General features: G+C 35.3%; 1 long non-coding RNA gene across 2 annotated transcripts in view; it reads left to right on the top strand.

Moving 5' to 3' along the window:
* Positions 1–23,934, top strand: part of LOC112127437 — a 119,576-nt gene that overhangs the window by 22,555 nt on the left and 73,087 nt on the right. The gene's annotated exons all lie outside the window — the stretch shown is intronic.

Below are 23,934 nucleotides of genomic sequence, written 5' to 3'. Positions count from 1 at the left end.
TTAAAAGTATTATATTTCTCGTAATTGTTGTACTTTTTCATCGAAAAGTAGACGAAAGGAAGAAAAGGGGAAGAATAAAGGTTGTTCTTTTAAAACGATATATTTCCCTTCCTTGTGTTATTTTTCATCGACCGTCTTTATTTTGATCTATAACACGAGCAAGTTGAGCTACTGTACTGAGCCAATGGCGGAAACCAAATTGCTATTCCATTATTAGATTTTTTGAGGATGATATGAGGTCATTCTTAACAGAATTATCTTCTCAAAAATCTTACCCGGTGAGCTAAGAAGACTTATTGTCCTGTAGTTTGAAGGAAGTTCGGGAGGTTTGTCAGGTTTTTTAATGTAAATAACTTTGGAAACTTTCCAGCATTAATGGAAGAAATTAATGAGGGTATGGAATTGAAGAGATAAGAATGAAGAACCAGCGCTTTTCTGGGACGATTTTTGAGCATTGAGTTTTGGATTGATTGGTCAACCTCTAGAGTCTTTTTATTTTTGTGGGAGTGAATTATTTCATAAACATCTTTAGGAGTGACCAGTTTACATTTGTGAGTGTCGACATTCGTGTTCATACGACTAGTGAGTGCGACACGATCTACGAATCTTGGTGCTTGGTCAGTAGTAAGATGGTGAACAAACATGAAGTACTCTCCCATTGCGGTCACTTTCTCATCATCAGTGGTGCATGGCTTGTTTTTGAGGATTATATTGATATTTGTACATTCTTTTTTCTGTTTAAAGTGTTTGACAGCCTTCCATAACGAGCCATTTTGGGGTCTCACGTCTACAAGTAATGCGACCAACGGTTGTTCCTCCAGTTTTCAATGCATTTGCGTAGCTTGAACTGTAGTTGGTTTGTATGTCTTTTGAGTTGTTGGTGATGTGGTTTTTGATTTTAAACTGAATTAGGTGAAACAGGCCTAAGAGGAGAAGGCTGTTGCGTTGTGTGGCCAAGGAGGTGGCATATTAGGCAGCTCTTTAAATCAGTTTAGTTAGGTTTTGTATTTCCTGCTCAATCGTGTTTTTCTGGCTCGGGAAAGGGGAAGGAGTATTTCAGTATTTATTAAAAATGCTTGCCAGTTTGCTTTTGAGTAATCGTAGTGATGTTCAGTTTTAATCAGTTTTTTTTTTTGACAGGGGATCTGACAGGTTGGTTATTTCAGCCCCGAAGCACTAACATAATGCCGCTACACACTCGATACGAAATCACACCAATAAATACATTCATACCTATATACATTGATCGCACTCGTTTGGATGTTGGATATTCCTCCATCTACCTTTTCCCTATAATAAACTAATCTAGATTGGAGTTGATGGGGTATTTTTTTAATCAGCTGTCGATTTTTACCTATTTACCTACGGGGCCATGATGAAAGGAGAAGGTACTAAGTGATTCCGGGTCCGTAAAGAGTGGTATATTTTTTTTAGCAGAAATAGATCGATAGATTGTTTTACGTATGAAAACGATAAAAAATTGCATCCTGAACTATCTGTAAAAAACCATGTTCTGCTGTTGATGATGTGGTTCAGGCCATGAAGATAATAAAGCTATGCATCATAAACTCTCTGAGAGAAGCATGGTCTTCTGCTGATGTTGTTGTTTTGGTCATGAAGTTGATGAAGCTGTTGACCATGAACTGTCTAGAAGAAACATTGCTTTGTTCTGCTGCTGTTGATATTTTTGTTTGTTATGAGGATTATAAAGCATGATGAACAATTTTGGGGAAACACATTCTGCTACTGAAACTACCTGGGAGAAAACTGCTACTGAAATAGCTGATATTAATGGGTAATATTTGATGAAGTCCATCATAAAAAAATATTTAAATGTTTCTATATATAAATGAAGCTTTTATGCTTCATAAAACCATACCATATCAAATAGTAATAATGGTAGTTTCACAATATTAAGTCCATAAATGGTGGTCTAAAGTCAACCGTGTAATCACTATTAAAAGTATAAAAATATAGCATAGACATAATATTGTATTTATTACAATTAATTAAGGTTTTTAGTTGAGATAAACAAGTCAATGGCACGAGCGGGATTCGAACCCACGATCTTCGGCTAGAACTAAAAATCTTAATTAATTGTAATATATTAATTGGTCAAGCGGCCCACGAAATTAGTGAATTTAATTGTATTTATTGTTGAACATGAAATGCAAAAACCTGAGTTGCAGATTAAAAATGTAATTCGGAGTGGAATTGTCTACCGGTTGACTGAAGCAATTTAAAACGTTTACAGGAATTAATGGTAATAATAATGTAACTGAATGTCGTTTCGACATTCCCTTTTCTTTATTTACCTCTATTTACGACCCATTCCAACCTTTAGAGCGGTTCCGAAACCAATCCAAGTTCAACGCAAAGGATGAAAGGAACACTACTCGTTAAGCGTCAGTTAGAACGAAAAACAAAAACAACAACTGTAAAATAAGCACAAAATCAATCTAGATTTCAGTAAATCTTGACCAAACGGAACATTGGTTCAATACAATTCAACAAAAAGTTGGAAAATCATCTCTTTTTTTGTTTTTGCAGTAGTAGTAAGATTGGGATTACCTGTCTATTATATTTATTTACTACTATTGAAATTCCCCTATAAGTGGTTGTTATTATGAACCTGCACCATGATTGAAATTTTCTAGTATCTCCAACACGACCCTCCACAACAACCTTAAAACACCATTTGTCCTAAAGTTAATTTTTCGAAGATTTAGCAAATTTTTCTAGAAAATTTCTCATCACCCCCAAGCCTTGTCCAACAGACAAATCTGTACTATTAATGAGGTGTTTCAAGGGAAAATGACTCCGTGACCTCCTTTCTAAGGAAACGATATGTTATTAATTAGTGAAGCGAAGTGCAATGGGAGAATAATATTGATTATTTGCTCCCTGCAATGCGACCAAGTTTGAAATAGTCGTTAATAATCTATCCTCAAATTACATGTTGTAAACAATTTTGCACGCGGTATGATCACCATGGTCCATCTGTTCTCGCTGTTCATTCAGTGAATGCCGTGTTTTAACCTTTATAGGATTCCGGATAACTTTCTTATTTATTTAATTTAAATGTTTTCCACATCGAGGTCTGTATGAAACATTCACAGCCGGAACTATCGATTGTTCAATAAATTGGACCCTAATAATTTAAAAAGTAATTTCTGAAGTGTCTGCTTAAATAAAAAGATCTGAATTAGAAACATTTGTGTTCCTCGTGTGCAGCTGTGAATCATATCATATTACACATCATGTCTCATTAATGCAAAACATCTATTTAACGGTTTAGAGCCAAAAGATGAGAGAATAACAACATAAATTCAATATTTATTTAAAGTAAACATACTCCTCGTTTACTTCTGCCTTTTAAAATCCAATGTATAGTGTGTTTTTATTCATCAACCGAGTCCAAAAAAGTATAAATGTTTAATCGATATTCAATACTATTGTGGAACAATTTCCTGGATTCGTGAAGAGCGGGCAAGAACGAAGTAGTTTACAAAAACACCTTTTTCATTTTTGCCAACGTTTTGACCTTAATTCGACACGTCACACAACAATTTCACACAACATCAATATGACACCACAAGAATAGCACCACACTTTATGCCTTGAAGGTGACCCGAATATAGGTCGAAACGTCGGCAAAAAATGAACACGTGCATTTCTGAACTACCTCATTCTTGACCGCACAAAAACACACAAAAAAACCACTCATGTAGAACGTTTAACAACAGGCTATTGGAAGGGTTTTCATTCCCTGAGATGCTGACGCTAGGGTCTATACCTCATGGGAGTCCACTTACCCCGTTATACCGCTGGGTCAGCTGGGTGCTCGAGGTGTCTTTGCTATCCAACGGAGTTAGGCTACAGAGGTTTTCGAAAACTAAATCATTTCATCCTTTTTTCCCTAACGCATGCATTGCAAGAGGCATATAATCTTGTCTCAACTAACGCACAAAATACAATCGCATACTAAACAATAATAAATACATTCACACATATGTATATTGCACTCATTCTGATTGTCGGTGGAGTACTCGACATTCCTCCACCGAACTACCCACACTACTAATAAGCTAACCTATGGTAGGGTCAATTAGAAAATCTTGAATACTTTCATAAATGGTGTAGAAAAATATTATTCGTGCTAATAATTCTTCAGAATAAATGCATAATTATTTTTTACCTTTTTTTCTTGTATCAATACGATACAAAACAAAATACAATATTTAGCAACAGTCAACTTTTGTTTTTGTTTAATTATAATTGCAATGATCATTTCATTCTCACAAGTAGAGGGGAGATCACCCATATTAATGAACTGTCGGTTTTGTGATTTGTTCTGGGTCGAAAAATATTACACACATATCCGAGCACACGTGTCCGTGAGTTTTAACAATGGGCCTTGGGAGACTAGAAAAAATTATCCTAAGTCTCCAATTATTTAAATTTTTCTGCAGGATTGGGTGATAAGTTAAGACATTGACAAACTCTCCAATTAATGTAATCATAGTATCAATTAGGTTTAGATAAAGAAAGAGTGAGATGGTCGATTAGGCTTTTTCTTGCATCATCGCGACAAGATCTGTAGTGATTTAACCCAAAAAGTTAACTAGTACGATGATACGGTTTTTATAAGCCTAAGCTCATGGGATACAAAAGTTTGGTCTCTCGGTAGGTGCTTTTCCATCTATTTCATTTATTTGTACTCCTTGCTTGTCTTTCCTGAGCAGCCCTGAGAGAAATGGAATTATTTAAAAACTTTTTTTTAATAAATATGTTTTCATGAATTTGTTTTGCATGTATCTGAAGAAGAGAATAATTTTATTATTTATTATTTTACGCAGGAGAAGATAATAATATGCAGGATTGTATCAAATGAGAACGACAGATTACAAAATCCAAAAGACCCTTCAACATGGCGAAAAAGTTATTATTGAAAAACAATTTAGATTTGTTTTAAGTACCGTTTAAACTTCAAAAAGGAATGTTCGTAACAATAAAAAATTAACATTTTTGTGCTTGATTCGTCGAGTCTCTGGGGACATTATTCTTCGCCGAAGTCCGACATTCTGCTTAAATACTTTAAATCTCTCTGGATTCTGTCCAAATTAAGCATTATTACAACCATTGAAAAACTGAATATTTCATCTATCACTCTATGCTAACAATGAATTTTATTTTACAATAAATGAGAAAAAAATGATAAATTCAACAAAACTTTCGCAAGCGTTTTATTTTAGTTATCCAGTTCTAATTTATTAACAGAGACCAATTTACACCATTACTTGTATTTCGAAGTTCTAAACCTCTGTAAAGTTTCCTTTGGATCGTTGGAGTCCTTTCAAAATGATCAAATTTTCTTAATTTGTGATTTAAAAAACTCGAAGGATTTACGGCTATTGTAAGTATTTAGGGCCTGTTGAATTGAACGCTCATACACGTGCCTAATATTGTTCGATCTAGTACAATATCACCAAAAAAAGTTTTCTTAAAATCGATTATTACAAGACCGCACCTTGTCAGAATTTTTAGTTCAACCTTTCATAGATTTTGTCTGGTATCTCTATTTTTTCTTCGTCTAACCAAAGCGGATTTAAGCTTAGATCATTAGCTGGTATTGGGTTTAAGTTGGTTTTGATGAAAAAAATAAGAACATGATAATTTGATATTGCAAACAGAAAAATCAAGAAATATGCTAGGTAAAGGTGGAAACGCCTGAATATTGATAAATACCTTTATGATTGGAAACGGCCGACTGCAGACATTCGTATTGTATTGGAATTAAAGGTAAAGTTGTTTAATAAGGGGTCGACATAGTTTTAGTTTAAAAGGTGTTAGATGGCCGAGGGAGGAAGCCTAAGTAAAGCTTCACCATCAACGTGGCCAGAAATTAATATTAAAATGAATTAAATTGATTTATAAATTTTGTTCAGTGAAAATTAGTGTCACGAGCGGGACTCGAACTCACGACCTTCGGGTCAATAAACCCGTACTCTAACCACATGAGGTGGCGTGACGAGACTGATGTCACGTTAGCTCAAATGTCTAGAGCAGCGGTGTATTGAGTCGTAGCTCGTGAGTTCGAGTTCCGCTAGTGACACTACTTATTCATCTCAACCATACTTTACACAAAAATTATAAATAAATTTTTTTTACGTATCTCAGCTACAAGGTTATACGGTACTAGGTCGAAAAATATTGAACACGTGTCTGAGCGTTCAATCCAATAGGTCTTAAAAGCCGCAAATATTTACGATTAAAAAAAAATCACAAATGTAAAAAAATTGTGATAATTTTGAAACGACTACTTCAATCCAAAGTAAACCTTACTGAGGTTTAGAACCTTACGAAGTACAAGTAAGTAAATATGTATGTACAGAAAATAGAGTAAATTGGAAAAAGAACAAAAAATATAAGGAAATCTAACTCCCGCTGATTCCAGCAAGACCTTCCAAACCTACCTTCCCTGGCTATCCAAAGATAAAACAGTTTTAATAAAGACTACAAAGAGGGATCATTAATACTATTCTGCGGCAGAGAAGACTACAAGGCCTACGGAGCGCAAGCAGGCAAAACTTTCCCGCCGACTGCAAACTGGGAACAGCGGAATCGTCGCTCCGACCTTGGAGTGGAGTCTGGTCATCTTGCCACTGTCACTAAATTAGCTCTTCTAGCTCTCCAAAGGTCGAGTCCGCTCACCTCTTAGCAGCCACGATATTTCCTTCCGAAGACTCGAAAGGACCTTCGGACCGTACGAGCTCAACGTTTCTGGGTGCCCGGTACAGGCTGCCGAATGGAATCTCTATCCTTTACAAAACCCACTCTCTCTTAGCCAGCTCCTCACGGGGCTAACTCGCTTTCGAAGCGCCCTCTCTCGCTAGCATGAAAGGGGTCTCGTGCCCTGTCGAGCTCACAGTAACAGGCTCCCGTCTGGGCGAAAAGATTGGGAACTTCATGCGAAAGCAATAGTGCCTTTTTCAAGGCCAACGTTAAGCCCTTTAAACATGAATACCCATAGGTTTTGAACATAGATTGAAGAACATAGATATATTTTCCCTCTCGCCCTTATATGTTCCATCAGGTTTGTTTTCTTCAGGAAACTCTTTCTCTCAATTTATATCTTCTCTTTCGTCACACTATTCTTTATTTTTTACTTTTCTAAGTTTAATTTTTATTTTATTGTTAGATATTACATATTACTGATATTATTATGCCCTCTTTCTTTATTTACCAACGATATCGGGCAGACGGGTCTTCAAATCTATGTAGTACAAATAATTTTAATTATAAAGAATTCTCCAGTATATTATATCCTATATTGTAATTTGAGATCCACCTATATCCGTGTCGTTGGCAGTAGTGGGGTCAAACCTCTTCCCTTGCCTTCCTGCCCATCGTGGTTGGCTCCAGGGTTACTGACATCTGTCATTTTAAGGGCCAACGCGTGCAGGTTATAAACTAGATGTAAATGAACTAAGTTCTCTCAAAATACATTCATTCATATTTACCGTTTCCAATCCAATGCGTAATACACAATTAGTTTAAGTCAAAAGACGAAGTTGCTCGCTATTCCCGTTGACTCCACCATTAAAGTTGAAATTAAATATTATTTATTATTTAAATTTCACTGTACATATGTAACATTTTGGTAAAAATAAACTTACATATAACAGAGCCTTTTAAACGCGCAGTACGGAGCCAAGTAATGCCATTTATCAAATATGTAGTTTATCTTTATGTACGAGGGACAGTGAAATTTTCGTGTATGACCTATATTATAATTTTTATTAAGTAACATTGATTTTTTCAGACCTAGTTTTTTATATTTATATATTTGTTAACTTTTCCATTGATTTTTTGTATAAATAAACTTCCTACTTTATTTTTACATTAAATTTTTTGGAAGTTACGGGAATTTTTCATCATCAGTATATTATTTTTTTCGACAAGAATAAATGAACTATTCTATGGGCAAACCATTTTATTTTTCAGTATAAAAATGATAAATTAACCTTTCCTTTCTTTTTGCAAGTATTTCATCGAAAAGTCAGACAGGATAAAAGATGACATATATATTTCTTTTCTGTTTTGCTATTGTTTCACCGAGAAGTCGGACAGAGAGGAGTGAAGACTGTTTAGTTCTTTAAAGACGTTCTATCTTCTTTCATTTTGTTTCTTTTTCATCGAGTAGTATGCCAGGGAAGAGAGAAGACTTTAATTTTTAGAAAGATTTTTTACAAACAGGAGTGGGCTAGGTCAATAAAGAAGGCTTTTAGTTTTTTAAAACCGTTATTCCCACTCGTATCCATCTTCATCGAGGAGTTGGCCAAGGGAAGAACGAAGATGACTTAGTTATTTAAAAACAGATATTTTTCCGGCTTTCCTGTTTTTTTTCTCCACCGAGAAGTTGGCCAAAAAAAAAAGAGGCATGTTGAGTGTTACAACACATTGTATTCCCATTTTTGCTATTTTTTCATGAACTATTCGCCAAATGAAAAAGTATTCCTGTTTAGTTCTTTAATAAACGTAATATTTCCCTCTTTTTGCTACTTTTCCATTGAGGAGTCGGCCCGGGGAAAAATGAAGGCGTTTAGTTATTTCGATAAACGTTACATTTCCCACTTTTTCACACCTTCATCGTGGAGCGTGCCAAGAGAAGAACGAGGATGGTTTAGTTTTAAAAAATATATTTCTCCTCTTTTTTGGTACTTTTTCATTAAGGAGTTGGCCATGGGAGAAATAAGGCTGTTTTGTTCTTTAAAACGATATATTTCCTTTATCTTTGCTCCTTGTTCATCGAGATGTTGGCCAGTAAAGAAAGTAATATTTTTAGTTTTTAAATACATTATATTCCCATTTTTGATATTTTTCCATGAACTATTCGGTAAAGGCAAAATTATTTCTGTTTAGTTCTTTAAAAACTTAATGTATCCCTGCTATTTTTTCATCGAGGAGTAGGCCAGGGGAAGAATGAAGACTTTTGTTTCTTTAAAACCGATGTATTTTCCTTCCCTTTGCTACGTCTTAATCGTCGAGAAAGGGAAGAAAGAACTAAGAAGAGAATTTAGTTTTTTAAAATCATTATGTTTCTCTTCTTTTTTCATCGAGAATGGATCAGGGGATGGAGGGCGTTTTGTTCTTTGAAAACGATAATTTACCTTCCTTTTATTTCTTTTTCATCGAGGAGTGAGCCAGGAAAGAAATGTGAAGATTTAGTTAATTAAAACCGATTTTTTCTCTTTTTTTATTTTTACATTTTTATTGAAGAGTCGGCCAAGAGAAGAAGGTATACGGTTTAATTTTTACAAACATTATATTTCTCCTCTTTTTTGTTTCTTTTTCATTGAGGAGTCGGCAGGGGAAGAAAGAAGACAATTTCATTCTTTAAAAATATTATATTTCTCTTCCTTTTTCTTATGTTATCATTGAAGTGTGTACTTATATTATGTAGTACTAACAATGTACAGCCCATGAAATTGTATTTGATATTAATGATTTTTTTTTTAATGGCTTTATGTTCTGAGCATATTAGCGAATGACAATGTTATTATGCGTATTCGTTTTTTTTTTTTTGGGGGGGGGAAGGGTAGCGTAAAAAAAGGCCAGAGGTGACGGTGGGAATCGAACCCACGACCGCGGGATCTACGAGCCGAGAGTCTCTCACGCTAACCACTCGGCTACCGCGGCCCTTTAATGAAAAAATTAATAATGAAAAAAGTATTGTAAAATAGTTCTGACCTCTCATCAGCCACAGCCAGAGTAATCATTTGAACGTTAAGTTTTTCTGTATGACAGGAATTACGTTATTTAATAGAACAATACGAAACTAGGTCATGGTTTCCGTTTTCTTGTTTTCTGAGCTTGCATAACAGTACAAATTCTACTTAATAAAGCCTAAACTATCGCTCAGTCCGACTTTTTAATTAAAATTTAAACTGCCTTGTAGTGAGGAGTGGTGAAGAATTCTAAATAGTATATATGATAAAGCCTTCCTGATGATGCCTTCTCCATTACTTCATTACTGCTATAAGTAAAAAAGTAATGAATAATTTGATTCAAACCTGGTTCGTCCAACAGCATGAAAATACTATAAATATGAGAAATTGGCAGTGATAATGTGGAATTAGTAAAACTCAGGGTTCTACCATTTATGTTCCTTTAAATGATATATAAAAATACATTAATTAATATCAATGCGAAAAATATTATTTCTACGCAAAAACGCTCTCCTATATGAAAAATACACTTTAAAATAACTTATTTAAGTGGAAGTCACATAAAATAAGTAGTGAAATTTTACAGCAGTCCACATTATTACTTCATTCATAGATTTAACTTTAATTAGTCACAAATTAAATGCATTATGAAATATTAAGCAAAGAGAGCATGTCTGACATTTCATGATTAATAGTCCATGGTTTGTTGGGCGTGCCTAAATGGTACGTAAACAATATATCAGCATTAATCCTATTTGCTAGAAGATATTATGTATCATTTAAACTTTACGGTATTCAGTTGAAAAAATAAATTCTATATTTCTCCTAAACCGGTGAAAGTATGGGTTTTGACCTCGGTGTTGTTTGCCCAGCTGAAGTTAAGACTCGGGGGTGTCAAAAACTAGGTCATTTCAGCCCCAACGCATGCAATTTATAAGCTAAACATACAAGTCATCTCTCCTACTCGCATCCATTTTTAACTGCACTCATTCTTATGTACATATAATCGCACTTCAGGGGCGGTGGAGAACCCGATATCCCTCCGCTCCTGTACACAAACGATATAACTATAAGTAGGGTCGATGTGCATTTGATATTCCGCCTTGGGTCCTTTCACACCATAAATTCATTCTAGTAAATCCACTTGTCCGAAATATTTAACACAGAAACCGTGAGAGTAAGAAAGTAGATAGAAAAACAAAAACAATGTTGCAGTTATCCTCAAGAACGTTTCTCGTGGCTTGCCTGGTAGCTATCTATAAAGACACAAAACATGATATTTTTTAATTATGTGAAATACATTTCGCTTTCTCTCTCTCTCTCTCTACTCGATAAAACCGTTCCAAAGATTGAGAGATATATCGTACATTCGTACCACGGTTGGGGGTCTTTCAAGCCCAGAAAATGTTTTATTTTTGTCTCTCGTGATGTCTATCATTCCTCCGATGTATTCCTCTATTACTATATTAGGTATTTCTTGATCGTAAAGTAATTTTCTTTGAAAATTTTGAACAAAAATAGAATAGTTATTGCTAATTTTGTAGATAAAAGTTGACTAGGTTCTATTTAAACCGCCCATCGCGGTCACCGTCATAATTTTTTACACTAATAATTAAAAACTATTTCATTATGAAATGATACAGTACTACAATGAAACTAAATGAGGGGTAGATATGACGGACAAACTGGTTGGCGAATCCTGCAGACGACCATTTCGTAGATGGACCATGAGGACGAAAAAACGGGAACGTTCTTGAAAGTTAAGAAGAAGATTCATAAAGTAACAGTTGCGTAATATTCTAAATTAAAATAATTTAAATTAAATTTATCCTACCTACTCTACACCTACAACACATACATGTTGTACGTGTACATTGTACATAACCAATACGTTTAAAAACAATAAACAAAAAATGCTTAGTGTTGTAGTTTTTCAGTGAAAAAAGTATTGAGTCTAAAAAGACCCGCCACCACTGCTCGCGTCCTTTTCTTTTACCGATCATGGATAGTTTAACGAGAAGACCATGTTTCTCCAAGACAGTTCATGATGCATAGATTCTATAGCTTTATTATCTTCAAGATAACAACATCATTGTAAGAACATGTTTCTTCCAGATAGTTCGTGTAGTTCGTGATGCGTAACATGGTCAACTTTATGAACAAAATAACAACCGACAGCACAACATGGTTTTTCCAGGTAGTTCAGGGTGGAAATTTTTTATTATTAGTTCATAATATTATTTGCAAGAAAAAACAATACCATCATCAGAATATGTTTTTCCCAAGTTGTTCATGAATCATAGCTTTATTATTTTCAAGAACAAATCCACATAATTATACGACCCTATTTTTCCTAGATAATTTGTGATGAATAGCTTTATCATCTTCATGAGAAAAACAATATCATCGTCATAGCATCATATATCATAACTTTATTATCGTTATGAAGAAAACAACATAATCATCGTAACATGTTTTTTCAAGACATGACAGCTCCATAATCTTCATAAACAAAACAACATCAGAAGCAGCTGGACATGCTCTATCCAGACAATTTTCAATGCATTTTCTTTTTGTTTTATAAAGTCCATTAGCAGTAAAACATGTTATCCCGATAATTCATTATGAATACTTTATCATTTTCATGAGAAAAACAATATCATAAGCAGAACATGTTTATATCAGACAGTTGATGATGCATAGCTTTATTATTTTCAAGAACAAAACAACATCATTATAGGAACATGTTTCTCCCTGATAGTTAATGTTGTATAGCTTTACCATCTTTATGAACAAAACATCATCATGAGCGAAATGTGATTTTTTCCGGATAGTCCATAATGCATAGTAGCTTTATTTTCTTGACCAACATGTTCATCCCTGGTAATCCCAAATGCATACTAGTAGTCTGGGATTATTTTCTTTTTTTCCACTATGGGTTCAGAAAGCTTAGAGATGGTCGGTAATGGGTCTGTAGTATTTTACCCCGTTTAGCCGTTGATTTTACTTCTGTAAATTTCCAGATACTGGGAACAGTTTAACTAATTCCTATTTCGGTAATTTTTATATAACAGTTCTCCAGTGATATCCTGGAGCCTTTTTGACAAATATGATTTCAATTTCTTGAGCAATATTTGGAATTAGCCGCCTTTATATTTTTTCCTTTGTACTGATCGTTACTTCTAGCACCCAGGTAACTAATGTTTTCATTTTGTTTGAAATTGTCGGCGAAAACCTTGGCATTTTCTTTGATGTAGCTCGCCCGTTAAACATTTGTAAGAATGAAAATAATTGGTCTTTTGGTTCATTTACTTTTATGCTTTCCATAGAAAGAATTAGTCAGTGGTTTGGCCTGGAATCAGATTTTCTAGCTAACTGCTGATCAATTCTTCCTATATGTTTTTTTATCCCTTTTACAGCTCTTTGTGAAATATCTGAAATAATATATATTAATTAATTTGCTGAACCCTATTTATATCTCCGTCCGTACAAAATAAGCTAAATTTGATCAGTTCAACATGTAAAGTAGTCTTGTTAACTATTAATTTAACACATAGTGTAAATCGGTAGTTAAGGTTTAAAAAAAATAGGAAAACTAAAAGATGAAGGAAAACTAATTAAATAAAATTTCTCTAGGGGGGGGGGGTATTTACTATAAAATTGTTGGCAGTCGTTTTTCTCGCGGGATGCGCAGTCTAATTGCGGTCAGGCCGAAATGGGGAGAAGTTACAACCATGTTTATGTTACCTCTTGGCAAAAGTAACATTTCAACCAACTTTGTGATCTTTCAGGGTCCTAGCGTCTCATGTCGAATCTTTCAAACCCGTTTCCAGAAGTGCTTTAGTACTTTTAGCATTATAACTTATCATTATTAATTAATTTTTTGTTACGTACGCATCATGTTGAATTAAAAGTTATTATTTTCTCGCAGTAAAGGTCTCTATAAAATAATCCTTTTGTAATTAACTTGGTTTTTATTTTTCCAAATCACTTTGTTGTGGAAGGATCACTGAGTTGTGGAATGTTTAGTCATTGGTATAGGCATTTTTGCTAATAGAAGCCCTTCTTGCCCTTCAATAAAATAAATTACATCCATTTTTATCAGAGATCAGAAATATCACAATTAGGACATATCGTCTAGAATATAAGATACTTATCGAGGAAGGTGTACTTGTTGATTCTTTGGAGAGTTGTATAAAAAACGAAACTTCAATAATGCACCCGCATCAGAAAATTGAGAATCAATATATTGATTTACACAACACTTACCTCAATAAATAATAAATATGTAGTATTTACGTTTCATACCAGGCTTTAGTCCAGTTACATCCAGTTCTATAGCCAACATTCAACGGCCGAGCCTAATGATAATTGATAATTAAATTTAAATGTTTATCTCCTTTTAATGTCTTAGTGCTAGCCGAGAGACAGACAGTTGAATCATTGATGCACTGCGGCTTGAAATTGACTCACTTAAATTAACTTCTGATTTGGTAAAATAACATTCCATTGATTGGTAGTATATATCAAAACGACCACCTTAGTGCGGTGAGACAAATTCTGTCAACCTGCAAATTGGTGCTTTCCTGCTGAAATACTTTGACCCTTCACTGCAAATCCTCACAATTCTACACCCCTTACGTACAAATCAAAAAAGAACAACACAAAGGTCAGAAATAATGGATTAAGGATTTGCAATTGGATTTATATAGGCTCAAATCCGTACATTTCCGTACATACATACAAACATGTGCCGAGTTGAGCCTATTCGCTTTTCGTAGTTCAATTATAGCTTTTACTATTTACAGTAAAAAGCCGGCAGAATTCACTTCAATCACCCACCTCGGGTGTTGGCAGTCCGGGGCAGACTTCAGTCTCATCCTTCCACCCACCGAGGTTGGTCGGCTGTTCAACAGCCAGGTCAATTCTGCACCCAACGCATGCAGTTCCAAACCCATTCATACTCACGTTGATTTTTAAATATATTAACTCCTATTTATATACCATTCATTCAATTCGGGTGGTGGAGTACTCGATATCGTTGAAATCGATTGAGGGAGACGCTCGATCAGGGCAGAAACCTCACTGCTGTGCAATAATCAGTCTGGCGCAAACAGAGCACAGCGTGAGGCACAACGGCGCTGCCACTCTGACTGCGATCGCCTGGATATTTGAATTCAGTTTCACCCCATGCGCATCTATATCTTCTCTTATTAGTATGGCCACTCCTCCGTGTGCACTTACAACCCGATGGGGCTGCACGTCCATTGAGAAGGTTTGATCCCCTTCAACCGAAAGTGGGGCGGATAGAGGCTTCCTGGAAGAGTATCGTCATCGGCGCATGTTCCCTGACAAGGAACTGCGGCATATGTCTCTTGTTTCCGATTGCTCTGTAGTTGGGCTGCAGAATGGGCTCCAGTAATCACTTTTATTTTGGGTTCTCTTTCCATAGGTTTGATCGAGGCCTTCTCTTCCTCCACGCTCGTGGGGTTAAGAGAGGCCTCCGATTCTGTGGAGGATCCGAGGTCTGTAACTCAGGTGCCAATGGATACCGGGAGCTCTTCCATCGATGTTGCCGCCACCAACCCTTGAGAGGGCCCAACAACCAGTTGGCGGTGGTGGGGGCTTAAACACTGCTTTTTCCGGCGATTTTTGAGAGGAGGTCGTCCTTGTCCTACCAACGATTGCCCTGGCCTCCCGATAGGAGAGCCTTTCCACAGTTTTCAAACGTTGAATCTCTTTTCCCTCCGTGAGGGCAGGACAAAAGGTAGTGCGATCAGTGTTCGCTCCGCCGCAATTAACATAGGTTGGAGGGTCGTTACCCGCCGATTCTTTCGGGTGATCTTCCCTCCCACACTTGCAAATCTCCTGCGGCGTCTTGCAATGCAGGGAGACATGTTCAAGTCTCTGCATTTGTAACATCGTAAAGGCCCTGAATATAAGGGCAGACATTCAATCGGTAGAATGCCGCCCTAATCTCATCGGGGCATTAAGGGGGTGTCATAAGAGAGGATTTGACTCACAAAGTTTGAGCGAGTTTAATTTTAATTGGCCCATATTTTTTCTTTGTACCGTGTAGGGTTAATATTACGCAATGTTTTTTAATCTACCGGCCTATATTCCGTAGATGCGATGACGATGAATGATGCAACTCGTTAAGCGATGTCAGTGAAGGGTGATGATGGTCTTTCCAGATGATGATGATGATGATGGTTGAAGGAGGACAAAAGGGGGTGATAGATAGGCTAAGGTGTATGGGAGAGATCGGAAGGTAATCTTAATGTTGTATGAAAAGGCGATGGAAGTTTGGTGACCACGCGGTCAGATGGTATGATCCGGATTAAAGGATGATATTCGCGAGGAGATGAAGAATTAACCCAGGGCGATATAAAGGCGATCTTACACAGTTGTTAAATTACTGACTGTTGTGAAATATTTGACAGTCGGAGGAGATGTTAACGCTTCGAGAGCTGGCGAAGAAGAAACGAAATGAAAAAGCAGGGAGAGAGGGTTTCCGGTGAGATTGAAAGGAAGAGGGTTGATGATCGCAAACTTTGAAGGAAAGGAGTTGGAGATCGCAGTCACAGTGGAAATGTCACGATTCGGGAGTTTCGCTACGGGCAACACGCCTGAAACAGTTGTGTTGAGAGTGAATGTATTTATTAGCGTGAATGTGTGATATGAAAGGGTTGATGGGTACTCGATATTTGGCCAACGACCCTCAACAAGGTTAGTTGTATAATATGTGTAAATGGTGATGAAGGAATATCGAGTACTCCATCACCCTAATGAATGGTATATAGATGGGAGAGAATTTATTTAAGAACGTACGGGAATATGAATGGGTTTGGAACTGGATGGAATTCGGCACATGCTTGTATGTATGCACATATGTATATTTGAGCTATACAAATCCACATCCAAAATGAAGTGAAAATAATTTGGAAAACCACTCACCTTAAACCGAAATGTACACTCCGTAGTACGTTTCTCCGCAACCACGTGGCATACCGAAATGATTCGAATTTATTTGACCTCTCATTTCTATACTATTATTTTTTTTCCGTTTTGTAAACGGATTGATTAACCCTAACAACAAAATATTCGCTAATTAGTTTAGAAAAGTTAAAAAATTATAAAATCTGTTATTTCTAAGTCATAGCGGGATTTTATAACACAAAAATATATGATTTGCGAATTTGCGTAATCAATTTTTTTGCATAAGAAATAAGATCCTAAAGAGTAATTTAACGTAAATCGAAAACACAATTTCTCACGTTGAAGTAATGGCAGGGCGAACGACGCAAACCCGCAGTACCACCGAGCTAAACTGCATGTTTAGTCCACCAAGTTACTTTTGAATTGGTAAGGTGAAGACGTTTTTTTTTAAAGAAGCCAAGAAGCCAGAATTGGTTGCTACGACTTTTTCATAGAATAATCATCCTACCTAATTGTTGATGAATGATGTTTTGTTGATGGAATTTTGAAATTTCAATTATCTCAGGTTTCACTATTTTATGGAGTTTTTACAGACAAACAAAATTCTATAAAATATACTTTGGCTGGAAAAACTCCATAAAATAGTGAAATCTGAGATAATGACAATATACATTTAATGCTGATAGTGGGTGTTTTTCTAGCGGGTTTTTGAAATTACTCAAACACGTTTCGGCATTGCGTCATATTCAGCAAAAAATGTACTGAAGATGTATAAGGGGCAATGCCGAAACGCGTAATTCCAACGTAATTCCAAACCCCTCGAGGGTGATCCGTACAACAAAATAGCACATATCTGTTCCTCCAAGCAATATCTGGAACCCTGATTTTTTAATATCCTCGTTGATTTATTGAAGTAGAAATTTTTATTAATTTATTCTATAGTAATGGTCCTGGTGGTCCCTTGTCATTTTATTAACTTATTGTCACCCAATTGTTTCTAACACAGATAATTAAAATGTCTATAAAACATATTAAACGGTTTTAGAAACCGTGAGATTTTCTAATTGAGATCGAATAATTTCGAAACGAAATAAATGCCGGAATAAGACAATTATTGTTTCTTTGTTGCTTAATATTTCCGACTGTGTTGATATCGTGATTCTGAGTATAGGAACAGACAACAGGGTACCAAATCCTCAGTAATAAAAAGACAAATTGGAGTACGAACCCCGACTTCTTTTGAAGGGTTTAGGGTCGGCAAAAATCGAGGTCAACGTCTGTGCCTTATATTTGATTTCTTCTTATCTACTGTTTCTCTTCGCATTCTTCTTTTTTCGCCCTCTTATACTTCTTCTGCTTTTTACAGACGCAACACTTTTATGTTTCGTTTTAATCAACCGGCTTTGATAATATTTGCTGCAAGGAGAATATTTTTCTTCCTATCCCTCGGTCGAATTAGTAAAATGCTTGAAAAAGTGTGAGGGTAAAGCAAAAATAATAATTTTTAGGTTGTTAACTCGTTCGTTTGACCTATTAACAAGGAAACATTCGATTGACAAATAGTAATATGCAAAAATTCTGTTCTTCTTCAACTATAGTAAAAATAAAAAATGTATTGATTATTTTAGACAAAAAGTAAAGCAGTATTTTGTAGGCGGATTCTGTAATTTTTTCTATAAATATTTATTCGGTTTTTTGGGGACCGCGGTAGCCGAGTGGTTAGCGTGAGAGACTCTCGGCTCATAGACGGCGCGGTCGTGGGTTCGATTCCCACCTTCGCCTCTGGCCCTTTTTTCACAATAACCCCCCCCCCAAATATGAACACATACAAAAAAAATTTATTAAATTAAATATTATTAATTCTGTTTATTACTGTATTAATGTCGGCCACAATTGTGTTCCAAAGGATTATTTCCTGTTATTGACTTCATGCGATCAAGAACCCATCTTCACACTCACTGTATGTTAATCAACTTAATTTGTTAATCTAAATTTTTATAAGCCTGATATTCTTATAAAATAAAACTAGCTGGCCAGATATATTTACCCGATTTTTTCCCCTCTAGCCTCCCATTTTATTTATACCTATTTATTTGAATTCTCTCCAGAGTTTGGTGATGGTTTCATCTTAGATCTGATTGTATTTCCTTATATTTTAGGAGTATGTTGGCACTCTTCAAAGCCACATTTTGCACTTAAATTTGTAAGAGCGGGTGATCGGGTGTGGTTTTCATCGCTGCTGTGGGACAACAAGTAAGAGTTTTTTCAACAAGCCCTTTTTTATGTTAAGACAAGCTGGTCTTTGTAGACAATTAGAGTTAATTTTGGGTCTCCTTTTTCAGTGTTTCTGGCCACCATATTAAAGCCCCATTTGAGATCAAAAGGTGTGACCATTGTGGTGCATTACCAATACATTTTATACGTTTATTCCTCGGTTTTTGTTTCGTCCAGTCAATAATAAATATAATAAACTGATGAATCTAGCAAAAAAGTGTAATAGAATCATGCATTCCATAAAAATAATTTAAAAACCTTATGTACAACTAAACGGCAAAATTACGTTTTAAATAACAATAACTTCCCAACGAGGGAAATAATGTTTAGCAAAAAAAAAAAAAAAAAAAAATTAACTAGCACATCATTCTACCAATAAATGATTTTCCGATGTTTTGGTGAATTTTCTTTCAAACAATATAGTATTTTGTTCGTATAAATGAATTTCTGATCTCATCTAATTTGGTTTACATTAAAATACGTATGTTGCAATTAATATAACGATAAAAATACATATAATTTGTAATAAACAACAAAATACGAGTGTCAGGTTGTTTTTTAAAGTCTTTGAGTATGTTAATAAAAATCTTTTTAAACTATATAATGTGGCATTAATTATGTTGTTTTGTTTATGTGTTACGTGTAACGGAGAGTACTGAATGTGACATCAAATTATATGGTATAATGATATAAAATGTAATGTGATGATAAAAAAAATAAGCCGGTTAATTGCGAAGAAAACCAAATATGTTAAAACATATTCCTATATCATCTTGTTCTGCTGTGCTTTTTAATGTTTTTTTTCAGTACTTCAATTGTATTTGTTGATCTTTCACTTGTTTGGTGCGTACAACAATTGGTTTTCTAATTAGTGCAACGTTTAACGGTTGCATTTGCGTCAATAACGAAAATCACTTTAATAAATTCATTCACTCTCAATTCATGTTAGGTTCACAAGACTATCAGTACTATATACAATAAAACCACACAGATACTCGCTGCCTGCAAGACGAATATCTCATATCGGGTGGCATTTCTATGCGCTGCCTTGGAGCCGAGGAATTGCACCTTTCAATTAAGAGGGGTAGGTCGAGCAAGCTTTCTCTGCATAAATTTTTTTCATGAAAAGAAAAAAGAAGACAACAAAAGCGAAGATAAGATGCATAAATTTTATTTTATTTTTTCCCATAAACTTAGGCAATTCCTTATCAGTTAGAAAAATGAAAACGGCTAACGAAGTTTAGCTAGCTAAGAGTAGAAAGAATAGGTTGGTCGATCGCATAGGATATTATTTCTTGTTTTTATTTTTATTCAGAAGGGACTGCTAAAATTTTCTTTTATTTCCGCTTTGCCAGTCATTATTGTAACTATTTCATTTACTTTTACGCTTTTTAGGATTTTATAGTGGCCTTCTATTAAAGTCAGACTTTATTTGGCCTTTACGACCTGCGCTTTTTGTATTTCATTGTCTATTTTTCTCTTTCAGCCGAGTTTGTTTTTTGTGTAGATACTAGATACTCCGTCTCCCTGGTGAAAGTTGTATTTTAATTTTTTTTTAAAGTGAGCTTTTAGATTAGCCTTTCTTCACTTTGCGAATGCTATTTGTCGGAGTTAGCACAATATACAAGCTTACTTCCTGACATACTACATACTAAGAAATGTAGGTATTTCCGTACTAATTTCGTCATCTTCATTGGATCGTTAATAGTTGTTCTCTTTTTCAGCCTATGGTCATAGAAAAAAAATTTTGGACAACAAAGTTTTTATTTTTAAGTGTTTTTTTAAGCCGTAAAACATCTTACGACAAATTTTCCACGATTTAAACAAAATATCCTTGTAAAATGATAGAGTTTCCATAGTTTGTATTCTGTTTTGCGTTCAATAAACACCTGTTTACAGCCGGATGTCAACTGCTTTGAATATGAATGTCGAGGAAAGTGGAGTCGTCATTCCACGGGTCAAAAAACCTGTTACTTTCTTGTTTAATATTGTAAAATATAAAAGTTGAATTATGGATGGAATTTACCATGTCTCTTACCGCCACAATAATTACGTTTTATATACGAATAACGAGTCTAACAATAAGTTTAGAAATGGTCGAGAATGTACAAACCTCGATAAAGTAAATTCATAATAGCTAATTATCATAAAAAGTAAAAAAGATCTGAACATACTAATCCTCAATGAAGCGGGTTAGGAATAGACTTAAAGCCTTGACAAACTGGGCGACTCTAAATATAAAAAAAGTCACAACTTCAACGTTAATATATTTAAATTAGCGTTATGCTGCCCACTTTGTAAACTGTAGCAAATTGTAGTAATAGGCACAACCTTTTCAATTAAAAAGCGTTGTTGGTCTAGTCTTCTAGGAGGAATTCGATCTATTATCAATGATAAAAAGTGGGGTTTTGTGGGCTGGTATATCATTCTCTTAATGCTATTTTAGGTTATCTTATTTATCCAGATCGGTGGGTTATAGTTTTCGTAAATATTAAATTGTATTTCATAGGGTTGGTTATAACCTATGAAATACAATAGCGGCATAACCTTTGAAATTGTATTATAGATTAATTTGAACAAGGTATTGAACGCTTTTCTGACCCTCACGCACCCAACATGTGGGACGTTAAGTCCTCCTGTGTGACAGAACTTTACTTCTTTTTAACTAATTGATTGGACTGTTTCTGATGAATCACTTACCTTGAAGTTTGCTTTTGTACTGTGTTGAAATTTTATAATATTCACTGGTACTTGGCTCTTGGTAGGTCAAACTGTAATTAAAATTTACTCAAATTACGTGGCCCTCTTGCTTGAATAATTTTGCTTAATAGAAAGGACTGTCCTTCGCCTAGAATAATAATTCAAATGTTATATTACTAACCATAATTAGTCGAAATAAAAAGGCATTTTCGTTGTTTATGTCACTTCCTTCCAAAATAAGGAAAACTTTAGGAATTAGATCTCACGACCTTCCGCTCAATACGCTGTTGCTCTAACCACTTGAGCAGTGAAGTCACGATTGCTCAAGTGATTAGATCAGCGGCGTATTGAGCCGAAGGTCGCGGGTTCGAATCCCGCTCATGACATTAATTTTTCATCTCAACAAAAAACCTTAGATGAAAAGAATAATTAATTGGAATAATTAGTATGGTCAAATATGGCCTCTAAACCATTATGGATTACCTTAACTTATATGTAGAAAAGCTCCAGGCTGTTTTGGTCGGGCCAAGTTCTCTCCTTCAATCCGTTTTATTATTAACACTCACCCTATTCGGTCCCACTGTCAAGAACCTTAGAAATGTATTTGTACTGGAAGCTCCATATCTCTCACATTTCATCAGTTTCGTCGTCCCAGTCATTTTCTCCTCTTACAGATTCTTAGTTTCCACGCTCCTTCTCACTGGGGAGCTTATCCGTTCTTTGTAGAACTTCCATGTTGCATCTATGCAAAATCAGAATTCGACAATCAATTAAAATGTTAAATGTTCTATAAAATATTTTCAAAGTTGAATTCCGAGTGATTCAATGCGGAAGATTTGATATGACTTATGTGATTTAACATATAATTATGTTCATTCGGAGAGCACTCGGTTCAATAAGCATAGAGGGAACTCTTTTTCATGGTGAAAAAATACAGAATTAAAGAAGATTAGGAATTCAAGAAAGCGACGGATAGTGACTTTTGCGAAGAGGTTTTCGCCAAAGTTGAATAAGGAGGGGAGAAAAGTCCATTCGGAAACAAGGGGGTGAAGCACGGTTCAGAGGAGAATAAAATTGAAGGGGAAGGGAAAAGTAAGCGTTGGAAAATTGGAGCCCTATTGACTGAGTGGAAATGCCAAGAGATTAAGATAGGTTCGACTTGACAACAGGTGCCCTCCGCATTCTTCGCCTGACTATTTTGTTTCCGTTAGATCGCTATCAAGCCAAATTTATTTATTGCTTTTGATCGACGATTCCCGAAAGCACAGGTCGATAATGCCGAAGTCTTTGTAACAGACGATACCCCTGGTATAAAATTGCATATTTGATTTTAAGTCGTCAAACATCAGAAAAGATAGGCTGTTATCAGTTTCTACGCTCATACGTCAGTAAAGAGCCGGCAGGTGGTGGAAAAAGACTTCCGCATTCGTGCAAAAAGGAAACCCTCTTCACATCTTTGATTCTCAATAGGATTCTGCCTTCACTTGCAAACATTAAAATAAAAACAACAAAATAACTGGAACAATCAAACAATTTAATGATTTCATCAAATGATAGACAGAAATTCCCATCCAATGAATCGCAAGTATACTGTTCGTTTATCATTTGAATTTATTTATAGCATGTAATAATTGATGTGATTACTACAGCACTGATATTAAGGAGGTCAAATATAATTAAGCTAACCTGTCTCTCAACGTGGAGGGTTCCGTATGGGAAAGTGTTGCGAGATCTTGAGCAATCGCAATGGAGCTTGGCTGCTGGAACTTAAATGATTCCTCGGCGAAATAAATATCCAGTTGTCAGCAGTGACGTAGTAAGAGCTTGGAGAATTCGTCTGAGGATTAAGTTAACCTCAGTTACCTATATGGGTCTTTTACGCTCATTACAGATTTTGGTTCTAAAAGTCTTCCTAAGTCTCTATTTCTTTCCTAATTAAATAAAAATTAGTCACTTTTCAGCAGTAAAAATAATAATATTACTCTATTATTGAAATAAAATATTACAGAAATCACATTTATAATAAATTCAACATAGAAGAAATTCTGTTTGCCAGATCACCAAAGTAGCTAACGGTCATACTAGAAGTTCGTCATTCTAGTGCAATGAGAAAATTTCACAATTTATAACAATTTTGATCTAAAAGTTGTTTCTCGTTTTTTCCCAGCTAAATTGCATATTCTTTTTAACTGTCTTGATCTGCACGTCTTTGAAATCTAAATGGCCAATTATTCGCCTTCATTGCTTCTACTTTCACACAAAGAGATTCAGAAGGGCGATTTCTTAGTTT

Source organism: Cimex lectularius, unplaced genomic scaffold, assembly GCF_000648675.2.
Source record: "Cimex lectularius strain Harlan isolate CLEC.00 unplaced genomic scaffold, Clec_2.1 scaffold266, whole genome shotgun sequence".
Taxonomy (NCBI): Eukaryota; Metazoa; Arthropoda; class Insecta; order Hemiptera; family Cimicidae; genus Cimex; species Cimex lectularius.
Note: the sequence above shows the minus strand (reverse complement) of the source record. Positions and strands in the feature narration are given on the sequence as shown.